The sequence below is a fragment of the Grampus griseus genome (assembly GCF_964374135.1).
Source record: "Grampus griseus genome assembly, chromosome: 9".
NCBI classification, from domain to species: Eukaryota; Metazoa; Chordata; class Mammalia; order Artiodactyla; family Delphinidae; genus Grampus; species Grampus griseus.
This window is the reverse complement of record NC_139003.1, coordinates 34,694,474-34,714,473: the sequence shown is the minus strand read 5'-3', so window position 1 is coordinate 34,714,473 and position 20,000 is coordinate 34,694,474. Positions and strand designations below refer to the sequence as shown.

Genomic DNA, 20,000 nt, shown 5'->3' with positions numbered 1-20,000 from the left:
ACGAAAAAGTGTACCAGAACTGCTTTTAATAAACCTTTTAGATTCTCTCCAGTATCCTATAATGATTGTACTAGCGGTCCTCTACAAATTCTTAGTACTACTAACATTCTCTTGGGAGTATAGCGGTGTCTAAGATGAGTCTCCAGCTTACGGATCATTATCACAGTTTGGTTTGTATGGTCCGATAAGAATATTCATGATGGAACAAGTTGTCATAATTTTTACTACTATTACAGGTCTCTAAACCATTTATGAACTGTAGTCAAGATATTTCCCGTTTTTATAAACCGTAAAATGCAAAGTTTAACTGTTAGACACAGTTTACATAGAAGCTGGTAAAGTGTAACTTTTTGCCTGTCTTATAAATCAGTGTAATTACATATTCAACTTTAATTACTGGTGCGTCTGTATTGGCAAGGTTTATATGTTATATTTTATGCAAGACTACGATTCCTATTAATATTTAGCAGCTAACTATATCATTAATTACTCTAAAATCTTTCCCCTACCATCTTTTTAATGGAGCTGTGAGAGTAGATGTATTAAAAATTGATGTATTGTAGATTTCAGAAATGTGTGTGACACTTGAAAAAATGCCTGGCCTTATTCAATAGGCCAAGCATATCAGCTTCTTGTTTACTAAAAAGTATGGACCCTGCTAGAACTTAGAGTTCAGGAGGAAAAGTTAGAATCTGAATCCAGAACAATCCGTTCAGTTGTTAGAATGAGTTTTAACTTAATGTCCGTACTTCTGAGAGTTAAACATCACATACTTCTAATTTCAGGTTATTGAGGTAAGAACAGTACTTCCTCTCATTCTTATATTTTCCTCCCCTACTTTTGTACTAAATATCTAGTCAGAGGCCTGACAGCGAAATATGGTCTTTCTAGCAGCCTATTTCCATTTGACCTTTCACCGGATATTACTTTTGTTGATTTTTGAGACATCTCATTCTATTTGACATATTAATGTCTTTAAGACCATGTGCCTAATTGCTTTATAGCACTTTTACTCTATCACCTTTGTGAACAACACACGGTGAACATTAATATATTTTATCAGGTTCCAAACCATTACTTTTTCAAAATGGAAAAATTTGTCTTTTGGAAGTGTCTTTAGATGTGTTAAATAATACAAAAGAAGGGATAAAACTGGAAGTAGAGAGAACATATGGATATATGCTCCTAAGAGTAGCGGTGCTCTCACACGAGGCAAGTGAGCAATCCAGCAGAAGTTTCTATATCCCTGCTTTATCCTCTCAGCCATGAGTGGGTAGCTTGAGGCCTTTTACGTTCAGCCATTCTCCTGAGTATGCTGATACTTGCTCCCTGTATCAAATGCTAAAACTATAAAACTTTAAAGAGCAAACAAGAGTTAGATGCTGTTTTCCCCCTTTAAAAAAGACCAATTTCAGAGAAATGAAAGGTATTCCTAATAAAAGTGTTTCAGCTATTAATGCAACTCCTTGCGCTCCTATATGATATACAGGGGTTGTTATGAATGATATATAGAGGGTATGTAGGGAGGTGGTTTTTAAAACATATGTGCCCAGTGATAAGGATATTAAAATAAAAAATGAATGATTCCATACGATAGTTTATTAAACATTGTGTTTTAGAACCCGAAATAATAACTGGGCTAAATTACAGCATTATTAGGTTCCTAGTATTTTTCATTTGCCAATTGCTATTTTCGATTTTTTCATTTTGTTATTTAGTTACACTTTAATTATAAAATACCTCAGAAAAAATAGTGTGTGTAAAACAATATATAAAAATTGTATATTTAATTCCTGATGTGGCGCCACTATGGGCTTAGAAAACTAAGATGTTCTTAGTCAATATATCGTACATTTTATGAATTAGTGCATGTGAAAAATATTTATGTGTTTTTTCCATAGAGAGATAAAAGGAAAGCCTCCCTCGGCTTATTGGAAATAGATTTCAGAAAAGACAAAAATTGGAGGAAGACCAAATCTTGTTTTTTCCTAAATTATATAAATTATAATCATGTTTAATTATCTTGCAGAATACTGAGTCAGCATTCTCTCTTTGAATCTGTTTCTGCTGCGGTCATTAACGTTTTGTATGTTGGATGTCAAATATTATTGATGGAATGTCACTTCAGTATTCTATATCTTCATCTTTATAGAGTTTTAAGATGCTCGGACTTAAAAGGCATTTTATGTACATTATTAGACAAAGGAAAATATTATCTAATTCTCTCCGTCAAAATTTGTCTGCATGTGGGCTTCCCTGGTGGCGCAGTGGGTGAGAGTCTGCCTGCTGACGCAGGGGACACGGGTTCGTTCCCCGGTCCGGGAAGATCCCACATGCCGCGGAGCGGCTGGGCCCGTGAGCCGTGGCCGCTGAGCCTGTGCGTCCGGAGCCTGTGCTCCGCAACGGGAGAGGCCACAACAGTGAGAGGCCCGCGTACCGCAAAAAAAAAAAAAAAAAAAATTGTCTGCATATAATTGAATGCACTTCAAAGTACTTTTTGAAAATTAAGCAGAAGTGAAAGAATTTTTTTACATTTCAGTAGCATAGTCATGTGTCCTGAAATGAAATCATGGTACTGGTTCTTGTTGTCATTGTTGTCATTGGTTGAGGGAGGGGAGGGAGTAAGTTAAGCTGATGCAACTGTTAGCAAGAGGCAGAGGGGCCTAGTGGTATTAGTATATGAGCTCTGGTGACAGACTGTGGTGGTTCCAATCCCAGATTTAGCACTTAACAGCTGAGTACGATTTATTTGTTTCCTCAGTTTTCTCAGCTGAAAGTGAGGTAAGTCATAATAATATGTACCTCATAGGATTCTTGCAAATAAAACAAGTGCCTGGAATATAATAATTGCTCCCTGTGCCCCTAATAGTGCCGTATTCAGAGTTACTGATTTATATTACCTCTCGTAATACCTCATTATTTCTGTAAAGGAGACCATAAACAATACAAAAATATTTTGCATTTTAATACATTTTTTATAGGCTCTCCATAACTGTATGGTTACTTTCTTTGGGAGTCAGTCCCTTTGCTTTTCCCTCCCACTTCCTCTTATAATTCATGAAGTAAGCAGATCCCTAAGAAGTGAAAGAATGTGAGACGGGAATTTATGGTAGGGAGCATCTTACTCAGACTCAACGAGATAAGAGATTTTTGAGATAAGAAGATGTTATCTGAGGTTGGAGGCAATGAACAATCCAAATAGAATAATATCAACCCAGAACAGGAGCTCACGATATCTGCCTGGAGAACACTGCTATGAGGTTTGACAGGAATGTAGAATATATGAAAGGAGACCAGACTGTTGAATGCTTTAAATGTCAAGCTATGGTGTTTGTTTTGATCAGTATGGAACTTAGTAATGTTATAAGCTTGGGTTTCACATGACCAGAGATGTGCTTTAGGAAGAGTAATCTGAACGTGTACTGAATGAAGCATGCCTGAATGAAACTCAAGTGAGGTAGGATATTCTGGAGTTGGGAGAGACTGGAAGCAGAAGATGAGTCCTTGCAGGATGTAGTATCTGACTTAAGTACAAGACAGCGAGTGGACAGCAAGGAATCCATACAAGAAGTGCTGTGAAGAGAAATACAGAACAAGACAACTGATTGAATGCTGGGGGCAAAGAGGAAAATTAGGAAAAATCATAGCAACTGTAAAAGCCTGTGAAGAGAAATAGAGAGCACAAGAGGATGGGCTCAAGGGGGAAAACGGGGATGAATTCAGTATTATCCTACTTGCTGAATCCAAGAACGTAAATGTCCTTAGATTCAGGAAACAACAAAACGGAAACTGTTTCTTCATTTAGTCTTTTTATTCAACTCCAGAATAGTAAAAGAAGTATTCCTGAGGTTGATAGAAAAGATGTTTTGAAGCTTTGGAAGAGTAGAATAACTATGGTTTAGTGCTTCTTATAAATTGTTTTTAGAGAACAAGAAAGGCCAAATTATCATCCTTATTCTTCATTTTGACAGTCCATATGTAACACTTCCCCGCACTGTGGCTTTCACTCTTAGAGTGCCCTGAATGAAGGCTTTTGCCAGATTAGTGCATTTATGTTGCCTTAACTCTTTGCCTTTCTTCCCTTTCCTTTTTCATTCTCCTCTCTTACATAAATTCTACCTTTCCTTAAGGGCCTCATCCTGTTTTTCCAGGAGGCTTTCCCAAGTAATTTTGCAGTCAGGACCTACATTCTGCTCCACATTTCTGAAGAGCTGACTGCTTATATCATTATCTGGAACTAACGCAGTTGTGTGTGTGTGTGTGTGTGTGTGTGTGTGTGTGCTGTCACGCACATGTGTGCTTGCACATGTGCATACTCATTTTGCAATTATCTCTGGCTTAATGGCAGGTCGCTTAAGGACAAAGATGATGTTTTAGACCTATTATAGTATATGAAACCCCTAATACATTATACCATACAAAGTAAGCACTCAATAACCATATGATAATGATTATGAAGAATCAAATGGGAGGTGACAGTTAATGAGAAATGGTTTGACTTCATGAGGTAATCTCTCCAAAAGTACAATCCAGGATTCTCTTAGAACTCTGAAGAAGGGAGAAGAAGAGATTTTTAGGAAGAAGAGATAATGAAATAGAATGCTAGCTAAGAGATCTTTCTAAATATTGGCAGAGTGTGTTTGTGAACTTTTGTTTTTAATTTTAATTATTTAGTTAATATGTGTTTTATAATTGTCCAAAGTTAGGTCAATGGCAAGTGACAGGCCTTCACTGCATTCATGATTATCCTCCCAGACCTTGTTAAATTTTATTTATCTTGTTGAAGGTGAAATGAAAAAAAAATGATTGCGATTAATACAGTATTAATCAGATGTATGTTCCAGAGGATTTTAGCAGAAAGTAGGACAGGTTGAAGTCAGGTGGAATAATACAGATTTTACCTAATAATTTTTTGAAATTGTTTTGACTCTTTTCGATCAAGTAGATTTCTAAAATTTATTTTCTGCTGCTGTTGTAAGAGATCTAAGTATTCTTAAGAATACTTCCAGTAAGAGTCTAAGTATCATTACAATTTATAATACTCTTCCCTTCTGCACCTCAGCACCAATATTCCCTGATTACCTGACTTTTCAGAGTTTTATAGATTATGGATAAAATTACTTTAGATTCCTATTTTATACCGGTGTTTGCCTCTCATAAAAACTACCTGAAGAGTTAGGATTGATGCTATGTTCAGGTGGAAATAATTTGAACTTACTTTCTTCTCCCATGTGTTAGACTTAAATGAATGAAAAGAGAAGAAAACGTTTGGAGAAGACCTGGAAGGTGAACTCACACTGGTACAATCAATCCATTTCCTGTCTCCTTCCAAACCTGAGGCAAAAGAGAAATTTAATGATGTACCCGCCATATTTAGTTCAAATCAGTTGTTTCTTTTTTATTAAGCAGTTGTTTCTCCTCACTCTCAGTAAGTTGGCTCAGGTTTGCCTTTTCTTTCTCTTATGAAAATGTTAAATGAGGTTCCCATTTTTATATTTTCAAATTTTGTTTCTAGAGATCAAAACGAATGTTCTTCCTGAGCTGGTTTTGTATGGAGGGCTCCACGCACAAAGCCTTCCATTGTCATGCCGTTCCCCTTTCTGATTATTAGAGTCTCCTACTGTTGAGTTTTCAGATCATTTCTTACGTGTCATTCCTGAATCCTCTTAGCCTCCGTGCCATTTCAAAGTTCTACTTGCTAATATTCTATATTAGTTGCAGGTGATTATTTTTTCTGCCTCTTATTAAAGCAAATGTTTGAAGTTTGCAAGTTAATGAACTTCTATATAGAATCAGAATGTTAATATGGCTCATGTAAGACTAGAAAATATATTTGTTGTGTTCTTCGAAGCCAAAACTTTAGGGTAAGGAAATCAAGGTCTGCGGCATCGCACAAAAGGAGTAGTGTAGTGTTATTCCAGGACTACAATGGAGATCACATTAATCTTTTTTATTAACATGTTGAATGCACATTCTACACGCCCCAGAACTTTCTATGCATTGCATGTCCCAGTCAGTCATCCTTACCACATCCTCTGCTTCTTGAGAACCTCAGTTCGTTATACGACTCCAATGATAAACTTCAGCCTCTCCTAGCAATAATACTTTGCAACCAAAGACAGCTAAAAGGGACTGCTAGATGCCCATTTTGTGCAACAGTATTGAAAATCTAATAGAAATTGTGAAGTGTCATGAAACATAATGAAAATGCTCAAGTATATAATATTACCGTTCTTCCTTCTATTCTCTGTGGCTGCCTTAAAATTTAAATTGCTGTTTGTAGGCACATGTAGAATTTGCAGACCCTACACCTTTGGTTGGTGATATTTTATATAAAATCCCTACAGATCTTAGATCTTTCTGTGGACAAAGGCATTTGAAATTGGAGTGGCTCTGTATATCAGAGGAAAGCAGTTGAAAGTGGCTGACAACTTGAACAAGTGGAATGCTCGTTGTTTTCATGCCTGTTAAGCCTGCACTATTTTTTGCTGATATTTTGGATCGTTAAGTTGCATTAAGAAGTGCTCTAAACATAAAAGCATATTTTTGCTTTACATGTCTTCACAGATTTTTTAATTCACAATTTTTCATTTATCTTTAATTTTTTTTCCCCTAACGTTTCTGGGCCTCATAATTTTATTCTGATTTAATTCTATTTTTATTTAACCTCTAAACTTTTTTATTAACTTTGCTAGTTAGCTTTGAGATCTCTTTCCAAAGTGATGGTACAGAACTTATGACTATGCCAGCTCTTTATTATCTCATCTTTTTTTTTTAAGTGCTACAAGTATGGCTCAGTAGCCGCTGTTCTTTTTTACATTATTCCAGTCCCCGTATGTGGCACTTACAGCTCATTCTAGTTCCTCCTAATAAAAAAGATCCTCCCAGAGATGCAGTGCCTTCAGCTAAAAAGTGCTGTATCCCCACCGTGCCAATAGTGGAAATTTGTGGGTTCCTGTAGGGTTTTAAAGGATTTTTATAGAACTATACAGATGGTATTTAAGTTTTCTGTTATGAATGCCCGCAATTTAGGCAAAGGGTGTCAGAAGACTTTTAGGTGACAGTATTGTAGCCTACTGCTTCTGTTTTATATCTAAAGAAGATACTTTGTTAGAAGGTACATCTTCCTTTGCACTAACACTATTTGAGCCTTAGAGGGTCAAAAAGTAATTGACTGAATTGTTTAAAAATGAATATTGTTATTCAGTATTTTTTCCTTCTAGTACCAGGAGAAAATACCATAGTACCATGTATACCCATATGGTATTTTAACTTCAGCTCTTGACATAGGGCTTAGGGAAGTGGATGTCTATTAGGTGATATGGGTATTTTATGACTAAAGATATTTATTATTTAAAGTTGACGATCACTTCAGAATATTACTTAATGTGAAGATACTTTACATAAGAAATTATATTTTAATATGTGTTAAAATTATATTCATTTTGACTACTTTGGGAGAATTTTAAATTGACCTTTCAAATAAGTACAACAATGTATTTTAAAACTTTGACACCAATAAACACAGTTTAAAACTTGATCTCAGGGTTCCTACATTCCATAAGTAGTTTCTATCATTAAGATAGAATTAAACAATTTATATAAGCAACAGATGACCAAATAATTTCACATAACTAGTGGAAACTGACATTCTTCAGTTTGCTCAACATTATCTTAATCTTTGAGCACTGAAAATGGTATAACATCAGCAAGACATTTAAAAGGCAGGAGCAGAAGTAATCATTGGTCACATAATGTTATCTAACTCTTGATAAATTTACCATTTGCAACACTAAATCTCAGGTCCCTTTTGTTAATTAGCAGGTCAGAGAAAGACATAATCTACTAGATTTAGAATAAAAGATATTGTTTTTACTCCCTATTCCATTCTCGTGCTAAGAACTAACAGCATAGCTAAGCACAGTTCAGGAGGAAACTGAACATTGAGTCAGTCTTATGGTTTAATTTGAGCAAGGGAATAACTCCAGCAGAGCAGCCAGCCTCACAGATTAGAATGACCTAATGACACGAACCATATGTAATCCTGGTGAAGAGCCATCTCTGTCAAGATATCCAAGAAACAGCTTCACCAGGAGCGGGCAGTGAATGGGCAGCATCCCATCAGGGCAGCTTGGCAAAGGAAACAGACAACAGTCCAGAAAAGGTGGGTGAGCCATGTCAGCGAGGGCTGCCCAGAGCCATACTATAGCCCAACTATAGGACTTTGAGGTCCTGATCTTCAAGGAATTAGAACCCTAATTATCAATGAGAAATTAGAGAGAAACAGGAACATATACTTTGTGTGCCATATGCCCATCCTGACATTTCTGACTGAAACTTGGTCCAAGGAACAAGGTAAAAACGATTTTTGGATGAATGGTTCAAAGGAGTTTTGGAGCAGCAGCAAAGCTGACTTAATGGCCAAATGTCAAGATGTAATTTAGATTTTCTTTTATTTCTCTGACCAATAGATTAGAAATATAAAAGTCCTTAGATCTATACCTGAATGTTTATTGAAAGCTACCATTTATGAGACACAAAATGGAATGGTACCAATTGTCTCTCAATGGGCAACTGCTTTGATTCTGAGATTGAGCACAGTATATTTGTACTCCTCAATGATCAAAGTAATTACATTTATATTTTCATTTTATTACAGCTGTTCTGATCACATCTATTACTTTTATAAATCAAATGGTAAATCTTAAAGAATTTAATTGTGCTTTTTATAATCGGCACTACAGCAAAACTATGTGAAATCATTTGGGAGTGAGCCTCCAAATCATGTAAAATCCAGTTTCTTTAAACAATGTTGTATAAATTTGAATAAATTATAATATAATGTTGAAGGTAAGGACAAGAAATCTTAGAGAAATTTCATATACATTTATATATATATATATGCATGCGATTTATAAAATTAGGTTTCATTAACCTTAATCCACCTTTTTGTTATATTTCTTAGAACTTCTGTTGACTTTAAATAGAACTTTGGAACTCTACCTTGGGGTCAGATCTTTTGGGATGTAGCATAGAATTATAAAATGCATTCTTAAGAATGGCAGTGTGTAGCTTGGAGGAGAAAATGTTATTACAATTATCAGAATATAATATTCCTTTGCAATCAAACACTTAAATGGCTGCATTTTCTAGAAAGTAGAATACGGGAGTTACAAGATTTATTAAATATATTAGTAGTAAAGTTGTATTCTGACTTCAAGATGAAAAATTAAAATTTATTTGGCTGTTTTCCTTAGCCACAGTGAAAAGGTATGAGAAACTTCGCAGGGCATTTTCTAATTACATTCTGAATAAAGTAAACTAAACAAGATATATATGGCATGAGGAATCATCACTCCAATTTTTCTATCCTCTTTTAATGGTTGTACATTTCTGAGAGGAGGAATATTTTCCTTTTCATCCAGAAATAAGTAGGATTTTTATCTACTGAACTGGAATAATGGTTCTGGGTACTGTCCTCATGGCAACTATGTGCAAACTCATCCAAATCAAAAGGAAGGTCAGTTCATTCAACATAAGAATGTCTGTGGTAAATGTTAATTTACAAGAGAGAAAACAGTCTTGAAAAACAATAAAATTGGAAAAATATTGAATCATAGTAGTAAAGATCTGTTTTATAATTTCTTAATTGATAAAATAAGAGCTAATTTATCATTTCTAGTTGTTTTTAATTATATGACCTTATTCACTTCTGTACATGAGAATTAAATATTTCTCTAATGTGTGCTTAAATTTGGAATATAAAAATCTAGATTATAGTGAAAGAAATCAGAGTTATCATTTCAAAAGAATAAAATCATAAATAGGATTAATTAAATAATTTCTTAATGACTGTATAAATAACTTCAGTTGTTTAATTACTCACATTAGCCTAAGATCATTTCTCAGTTTAGAAAGTACTTGCAAAATGTTTTCTTTTAAAAGTAAACTTTTCCATTTAAAACTTTAGTTTCATTTTTTAGGTTATTTCTGTGATATGTTAAACTAAAATACTTCCTAAATAAAATATTACTCTAAAAGTTACAAATGTTTAATTTAAGAAATGTGAATTGTTTCTCATTTCAGCCTGACTTTGTACAAATGGAGATACCTAAACTTGCAGTTTTTATAAATTTACCATTAAATTCCAAATATAATTATATCATTTCCTTGTACATATACTAGAAGGAAATGAGTAAAATTGAATTTCCACAATCTCCATTTTTCATATGCTTTCTGAATGAGCATGAATTATTTTACCAGTTTCCCTGTGAAACTTCTTTGGAAAAAAAATGACTTTTTAAAAATGTTTTATTTGGGCTTCCCTGGTGGTGCAGTGGTTGAGAGTCCGCCTGCCGACGCAGGGGACACGGGTTCGTGCCCCAGTCCGGGAAGATCCCACATGCCGCGGAGTGGCTGGGCCTGTGAGCCATGGCCGCTGGGCCTGCGAGTCCGGAGCCTGTGCTCCGCAACGGGAAAGGCCGCAACAGTGAGAGGCCCGCGTACCGCAAAAAAAAAAAAAAAAAAAAAAAAAAAAAATGTTTTATTTGATGCGGTTATAGCTTCCAGGATAGCTACTCAAAAATAACAAACAAAATCAAAAACTGAGCCTCATGAAACTAAATCTTCCATTTTAATAAAGGAGTCTGTGTTTGTATTTTGGAATCCATTTTACATCTCCAAAACAATGATACTTACGTGGTAAGCATGAAGGTTTTGCCATTGGCAAATTTGAACTAATTGAATAAAAATGTATTCAAACACATATGAAATTACAAAGTGCTAATCATACACTTTGATTTTTAAATACTTATAGTAGTTATCATTATTCATTCAACGGCTTTGTGCCAAGTACTAAATAGACATTGTAGACAGTTAAAAGGAAGTCTCATCTTCTCTAAGTATTTCCTTTTAATTAAAAAAATTTTGATGCTGTTTTGTGAGTCAAAACCTATGCAAATCAATGGACAGCCTTAGCCTATAGCAATACTCAGTCTATTCTGATATTTTGTAATGTCATTAATCAACAGTTAAGATATAACAATATATGAGATAAAGAAGAATTTGTATGATTGTAAACATTTTCTTTTAGAGTTAATCAATGTATCCCATGTAGGTTAAAGGTATACAAACTAAATTAAGTAGAAGTATCAAGAAACTTAAAAGTCAAGAACTTTAATAAATCAGTATTGAGTAGGAAATAGATGCGTGGTTTAAGGTCTACGCATATTTCAGTACGTTCAATATGTTTCTCAGTGTACTGTATATATAAATTCATTTTACTGGATAAAGATTGCTATATTGGGCCAAATAAAATTATTTTCCATAGTAAAACTGAAGCATGAAGACCTTAATGCTATTTCTGAGGATAGGTTTTTGACTGTTATCTGGGGAGTAACGTTTTTTATATTAATGATCCGCAGTTACTGATAGAAACATGTTATATCCTTCAGGTATGCTAGGGCAATTATTCTTATAGGATTTTTAAGATGTATCATGTATCATATCTCATGTATCATGTTTATTACTCGTTTTCAATAAGTATATGTTATTTAATGTATTTAACTTTCTCTCAAACAACTAGGGTTATCTGAAGAAAGATATAAGGGGGTCTCCTAAAATGAGTAAACCACATAAAAACAATTTTACCTAGTCTTACCTTTAGTCTTGACTTGTAAATGTTTGATTAAATTAACTTTACATTGCCTGAAATCGCCCATATTGTAGAGATGAGCCATTAATTGTAAGTTTTTCTTCACAGCATTTGTTGACATCTATCATAATATTTAAGACTTAAAATTTTTATTAGTATTAAAAATATTGTATTTATGAAGGGCCCAATCAAATTTACATTGTGCCACTGAATTACTGATAAATGATGACACTGTATAACTCTAAGATATTACTCCCAAATTCCTGTCCAGTCTCATCCTACAGGTATTCCTCTCTAGGCAGATTGCCCATGCCAAGGCAAAAGAATGATCTATTCTCTTGATGATATCTAAATAAAGAAACACCATTGTGATTCTGTAGTCTAACATCTATTGACTTAAACTTGTTTTGAACATCTCAGTTTCAGAGAACTTTATTCATAGTACTTCCTTATTTTAAAGAAAAAATAGGAACAGTTTATAGGATCTTTTACTTAGTCTTAATTAAGGAGAAAATGAAGACAATTTACATTTCTCTAGAGAATATACAGTGTGATCACAATCAAAAAAGGTAAAGTTTTCCATTATAATTTGACTCTGCTGTAGGATGTTGGCAACAATAACATTTCTTCTGCCTTTCATTGATGCCTTGGGTACTTATAAATTTCACAACTAAAGGAGCAACACATTTCTTTAGGCAACAGATCAGTCTAGTAATGTAGCTAGTCCTCTCTTTGTGTTTTTGGTATATGCCATTATGAGGGTGGGCTGTAACACTGAGCAATTAAACTAGAGCATAAAATCCAACTGCTACTTTGCATTTCCTTCTGGTAGAGGCTTGGCAGGTTGAATGGAGCAGCGATGTTTCATTCATTTAAGTTGAATAAACATTTCTTGAGCACCTATTATGTGCGACATAGTCTGTTGGAAACTGGCAGGTGATCTGTTATCTACAAAGAGGTAGAATTCTAATCGAGGGATGGATATGTACAAAGATAAGGAGAGAGTCCAAGTAAAGGAAGGAAGAGAGTTATAACCAAATTGCAAATTAAGTGTACACATGCACATGAAGAATCATGAAAGTCTTCATGGAGGAGATAGCTTTGAGTTATGCTTAACATGAAATCAATTTTTAGGTTGAACTTTATGAAATTATTGATATTTGACTGGGTTCTTTTTTGCTTACAGAAATAGCAATCTTAATCTTTTCAACCTACATTAAGCAGAGCTGAGGAAAGAGAAGATAGATACAAAGGATTTGAGTGTATGAGCAAAGGTGACTAAGATATAAAGCATGAGTCTCATTCAGAGAATAGATCATTCTTTTGCCTTGGCATGGACAATCTGCCTAGAGAGCAATACCTGTAGGATGAGACTGGATAGGAATTTGGGAACCATAGCTTAGAGTTCGTTAATCTCCAAGCTGATGATAGGGTAGGGGCATTGAAAATTCACCAATTATTTGGAGATCCTCAGCAAGACCCTCAAGGGTATATGTTACCTACTTTTAAAAAGACTTACCCTTTTCTTCTTTGCTACTCATCCCTGGGTATACTGTATTTTTTCACTTGAAAACGTGTCCACACTTTTTTTATGCCATTTCCCCTCAATATTCAGTTTAAAATATATTTTTCTTTAAGATGACTTAAGAACTCAGACTGAAAATTAAAAACAAATTTTCCAGAGATCAAGTATCAGCAGCCTTTATGAACGTGGCCATTGCTTCTGCTAGCAACTTAATCGCAATGAGGACTGTAGAGAACTTTGTTTCAAAATCTTCCCATCTTCTACTTTCTGATATGCAAGCATTCCAGGATCTGCTTCCCCTCTTCCTCGAGCGATTAAAATGACAAATATAAAGATTCCTCAAAATTGAATGAGTTATGAAGAGTCATCATCTATTTTAACTTTTAGAATCTTTGACAGGGGTTTAGGCTCTTCTATCTTCTTGGTAGAGTGTAGAAGGGAACTATTTCACATACATATAAATTTAAAAGCAGTATATACAAAACTTTTTAGTCCACAACCAATACCCTTAATTCTTCACTTCTCTCCACGTTTCTAATCCTGCTACCTTATTCCTGGCCATCATGACCTTATTACACTGTTTTAGTAAACTAGCTGGTTACCTTACCTCCAGTGGCCTACGTTCCATCTACGCTTTGCAAATTAATCCTCCTAAAACTCTTCTGTCTTTTCGCTGCCATGCTCAAAAACCATCAATAGCCCTTCAGCTGGCAGAGAATAAATTTTAAACTCCATAAATGCAACTCAAGGGCACTTCACCATCTGACCTTGTTCTGCTTTATAACATATTTCTTTATCACCAACCCTCCTTTCCCCATGGCCTCTACACACTCTCAGCGTTCCTACAACACATATAAAATTCTCTATTTTTCCCATTTCCACTCAGAATGCCCTTTTCCTCAACTCTGCGTAATGAACATTTTCATATATTTCAAAGCCTACGTGAAGTGACAACTTCCTCCGTCATAGATCATTGACTGGATGCATTGCCAGAATTTCTCTCCCATCTTTCATAACACTTTGTCTGTTATGGTATAGATCACATTCTGCTTGGCATCGAAGTTACTTGTTGTGTATGTCTTACTTCCTCTATTAGACTAATAACTGTATGAGAACAGGAACCATTTTCTGTATCAGCCCCTAGACCAGTAGTTTGCAAATAATGTTTATTGAATTGATATTTTCACTTCTAGCAAGAAGTAATGTTTATCCTTGTAGAAGTATTTCCATTTCAGCTACTGACTTTCAACCTTTCTGTCAGGAAGTATTAACAGACTTTATGTCTCTCCACCACTGAATACTTTCTCTCTAACTATCTAAAGAAGTTCCAAATAGCTTTCTAATTCTCCTAAGTGTAAATTACATCAAATTAGGAGGTTGGCTATTCCTTCTTCAAGCAAGAAATTTAAATCACTGCTTTTCTGTAGTAAATAATAGGTAGTGGACTTGGAATAGTTGAATTGGAAATCTTGTGTTTCATTGACAGAACAATTTTTAAACTGTTCACAATTAATTCCTGGATTCTCGTTTAAATGAATACTCATTATCTACCAAATGGATCATTTGCTTTAAAATCAAAGATGAAGTTACTTCCAAATCCACTTAAAGGAATAGGACATATTTCATCAGGTTTAGAAGAACTACTAAAGTGACTGTCAAGGTAAATATGTCTACCTGCTGTCTCTGCCTTTCTATGCCAGAAGTTTGTACTCTTCTGTGATAACCTAGATGCTTGGTATGTATTAGGTGCCCAGTAAACAAATGAAGTGCTGGATAGATTATCCAATCCAGACTTCATAGACTCCTGCCTTAAGATACGTTACAAATAAGTCTATTTATTATCCTTTATTCAAGATCTCACAGATGAGACAATAAGAAATCAATTATTCCACTAGTTTTTTTTTTCTTTTTGTTCATAAGTTAAGAAAAAAAAAGAACCTAAGTCCTCAGTTTCAATAGTTTCATTCTATTTGCTCAAAGTAGCTTCTACTTTACTTATTATTAAGGGCTCTATTAAGGACTGCAGCTTAATCTGTAAGACACCTCACATCGAAACTGAAAGGAGTCGTGCATAAATTTCAAATCAGGGAGGAAAAATGGCATGAGGAATATCCAAACCATCCACAGTATATCTTCTTCAAACCCAGAAAGAGTTTTATCACCAGGATAGATAGTCAAGAATTTCTCTCGTCTGTCCATCTGAACTTGTTCTTCCTTTACTGTCTTTAATGAATTCCAGTAGGAGTGCAGATGCTTTGGGATTCTGCTTAGAGGCAAATAATCTCTCCCAGCTGTTAACCCCTCCAGTATCACTTAATTGCTATTCCTCTTAGGACACTTATGGCTGGCAATTGTGTACATATTTGAGTACATATTTCTCCCATACCAGACTGCAACTTCTTTGATAGATGTTTAAATGCCTCCACAGTGCCTTATATCTAGAGGGTACGCAATAAACGCATTAAATTAATCATTGGCAATAGGAGATAATGATAATGTTATTGGCTTTTCCTGTCAAAGTGAGATTGATGCTCTTTATGCCATTATGGACACAGGCGACTTGACTCAACCCACAGCATGAAAGAACTTTCGGCAGAAAATTTATTGTCTCTCAGGCTTATATATATTGCTGTGTCTCTTAAAATTTCCATATTTTAGTCAACTTTGAGTTCATCTATTTAAGGTTTCTCCAGCTGAATATGTATCATCAGACTTCATAAACTTCAGTGTACATAGCACATGTGATGCAGGCCTGGACCATTCAATGCATGTATGTTAATGATTTCACTGACAAGTTATGATGAGGCCTGGGATGGGATGGCTGAGGAGTGTAAGTGCGGGGGCTCTGCCTACCAAACATTTCAACAATGGTCTTTCTACTTTGAAGTTTACTTTCCTCTGTTGATCTAAAAATGGTCAGAGACAGGACCTGAGATTTTGGCGTAGTGCCGTAGTGTTCAGGAATGTGTTAGTAAATAATTCTTTGGAATAATTATAGTAATATGTTGTGTTATTTTGTCCCTTTTATACCTTAAATGTACTTTTAAGGAAATGTAGCTAGTCATTACTTTAATAGCCCTAATGCCTGGCATTTGGTATGTGGGGCACTTATATCTTTGTTTTATGACTTTTCTGATATAGTAATAAAAGTTTTAATTTGTAGAAGGGCTAAAATGTTTTTAGAGCTAATTAAGTTCATACGTTGTTTAAAAAGCAATCCATGTACTTATACTATAACTTCTTCCAAAAAAGGATTTAAGGTTGTAATTATATCATGAGTGTATCTAACACTGATCACTTATGAGCCAGTCACTGTTCCAAGTGTTTTGCATACACAAAAAATCATTTACTCCTCATAACTACTATGTAAAGTAGGTACTTTATTATCTCTGCCTTATGAATAAAGAAACAGAGGCACAGAGACATTAAGTAACTTCCCCAAGGTCACACAGCTAGGAAGTAAAGGAGCCAGTGTTTAAACCCAAGCATTTTATCCTCAAAGCTCACTGAATTCTTAAACACTATAGTATTAACCACTTATCCACTGCTGCATGACTAAAGGTTATAAATGAGGTGCCTAAATTATTCAAGATTACTTTATGCTACACTAATAAGTTAATCAAAATACTAAATACATAAAAATTATTGTATTAAATTATACCCTGTTAATTAAGAACCTTTATATGATTCAACTGGAGAAGAGGATATGTAAGGAGGAATTGGTGAGCACTGCATAGACAGGGAGTTACTTTAAAGGGTTTCCTTTATTTTATTTGAATTGCCAGAGGAATTTCTTTGGTGAAGGGGAGCATTTTTCCTGGGAGAAAATCTAATTATCCTATAATAGTGTAACACATGGCATCCTGAAGAATTTGGAAAAATGAACACTACAGAGATAGCCCCTTTTTTTCCAGAGATATATTAAATGACCCTCATATCCTATAATGGGAGGATGAAGGGAAAGATACTGCTGATGGCTGCAGAAGAGACTAATTTCCGATTCATTCTACAACCCACCAAAGGCATGTGGTTTCCTTGGGTTTCATTTCCTTTGAATTGGCATACAGGACATGTGAAAACATGGAGCTCTCTGAGATCCAAAAGTGAGAAACCTAATATAAGTGGAGATAATCATGATAGAATTGTATTTTTATTGAAAAGGATTCCACCAAGGTATAGGCATAGGTACTATAACTTTCAAGCAATTTTATTCCCTGGGATGCTTAAACTTCTCTTGCTACATTTTATTTCTTTTTTAGACATTGTATTGGTGGCAATCGGATATTTTTAAGAACTGAGCATTGATAATTATTGGCTCTGGTTTTAGTTTATTTTAGTAAATGAGCAGCCTAACACTGTAGCCTTAAGGGAAAATTTCATTTACATCTTTCTCAGGTCCGATACCTTGTTCACAAACGAATTCTGAGTGAAAGGATTCTAAGAACACTTAATTCCAGAGAGAAATTTTCTCTTTTATAGTTGATACCAATGAAACTCTTAATGCCTTGATGGGACATCGTTTATTCAGTTAACACATATTTACTAGGTGCTTGATCTGTGAAGTTCATAGTCTGGTAGGCAAGACACAGTACAGCCACCGCCAGAAAGAGTTCAGTACAGTACATGTGATAAAGGCAACGTGAGATAGCAAGAATAACCAGGTTCCGAGAAAGATTCCAGAGGCCAGTTGTATACTAGTCCTGGCTCTGCCTGTATTTATCACAACTCTTGGAAAGTTACTAATTTTTTCATCTGTAAAACAGGAGCATTGGATAAAATTATGTTTGATACAGTGTTAGGATTCCAGGATTCTATAGTTTGGGGTAACAGAATGATCCAAACCAAAAAAAAATGCTTTGGAGGGTTGAAGTAGGAGGTCAGTGAAAGCCAGACAGGTCAAACAAACTCTTTAGAAGTAGATAAGATATAACTTGGTCCTTATATGTGCATAGGTAGGATGTGCATAGGTAGAACACAGTGAGGAAGGGAATGCCAGGTTCTGTGCACACACAGTGAGTTGAAGAGGAAAGCGCAGACCAAGTCAGCGTGAAAAAATGACTTGGAGTAGCAATTGAACATGATATTTTAAGGGTGATGTTTTGAGTCGGGAGTAGAAGTTATTATTCAGAACTACTGTTGTACACAGGGAGGTTGCAGCCTAACTGTGGAGAATGGCTGAAGAGTTTTGGCTCAATCCTGTCTCATTCCCCTGCGTCTCAGTTCAGATAGATTTTTGTACAAGGCAATGACATAATGAAATAAATTCCTTGTGTATTAAAATTCTCTGAGAAGGTAATGGAACATGCCTTTATAGTGATCCTTTAAAAAAGAATTCTATGTGTTTGTATTTTAGAAAGACATCCCATTTGTTATTCCTCTTTATCTGGAACTTGAGACTCTTCCACAGGGTCTTTATTCAAATCAAAATCCAAGCCAGAAAAGTAAAACACAAATGAATCAGATACTCAGACACCCAGCTCCAGCTGAGGGGACAGTGTAAGTGGAACAGGGGATTAGGAAAGAGAGTCAGACTAGGGAGACCTCCTAGGTCTTCTCAGAGCCTTGAGAACATTAAGACAAACCAACTACAAAAGAAGTCAGATCTTTAGCTAAAATTATTAGATGCTCAGAATAATGTTAATTGACTTGAGGTTAATCCCATAGATATCAGCGTATGTCTTGCCAACTATTCAATATCTGTTTAGAAATATTCACCTATTTAAGCTTGAAAGTTTTGAATATTCATAGGTCATTTATGAGACCTAGTTAAAAAAAGATGCTATTATATTAACCTTAGGAGTTTATTCTAATCATTTCCAGTACTTAAGAGTTTGACATTCAGTAAAATGTTCTGAATCCCAGCTTGAACCTGGAAAATCTAAAATTATAAATTCAACTTATAATGATTATTAAATCAAAACATCATTTTTTAATAAAAGTCATTAAATGAATATGAACTTTCACAAGTAATCTTGCTAGAAGATTTCATTTGTATATTTTATAGGGTACTTTGGGAATATTAACATTAGATTTAATAAATGTTTAGAATTCTGGGTATGTCTGCGTGATACCGTAACAACTAGTTGGTTCATCAGTCATTTTACTCAAACTATTGGCTACTTCAATGAAACATTTAATCAAAGTAATTGTTGAGTTCAATTGCTAAATTTTTTTCAATCAGAATCATTGGTTTTGTTTTTAAAATGATCCTTATAAACCAGCTTTTATGATTTCAGGCTTTTATTATCCTGAAATAATCTATGGGTACACACACACACACACACACACACACACACACACATACCACGCTTACACATAGATCCCCCCCACCTCCATGGTACACACAGTTTCCTAGTTGCACATTTCTAATTTTCTAATTGACTCTGTAACCTTTTATTAGGACCAAAGAGTTTATTCATCACATAAAATAGTATCTCCAAATTAGTCATGTGCATATATCAGAAGTCCTACTTTTCTCATTTGTAAGTTATTCTTTACTAAATATCATTAGATATTTCAAGGACTATAATATTAATTAATAAATTCTTATGCAGGACAATAAATAGTACCTTGGAGATTTAGAACTGCAGTGGTTTTCCTTACGTCTAGAGTACAGTGCTTTGGATTTAACACAACTTTTTATACACATAAAACGTAAGAACAATAACTTCAGTATCATTAAATATCAATGACAAACTCTCTTCTTGGCTTTTTATTTGTATTGGCTTCAATATAATTTCATGATTTACCCCACAGAGTGCAATAATGGCCTTATAATGGCCACTTCCCATAGTCTCTAATCTATCCCTAGGGAGTAATCTA

General features: G+C 34.8%; 1 protein-coding gene across 2 annotated transcripts in view; it reads left to right on the top strand.

Annotated features, from left to right (window-relative positions):
* Positions 1-20,000, top strand: part of FOXP2 (forkhead box P2) — a 528,540-nt gene that overhangs the window by 503,727 nt on the left and 4,813 nt on the right. The gene's annotated exons all lie outside the window — the stretch shown is intronic.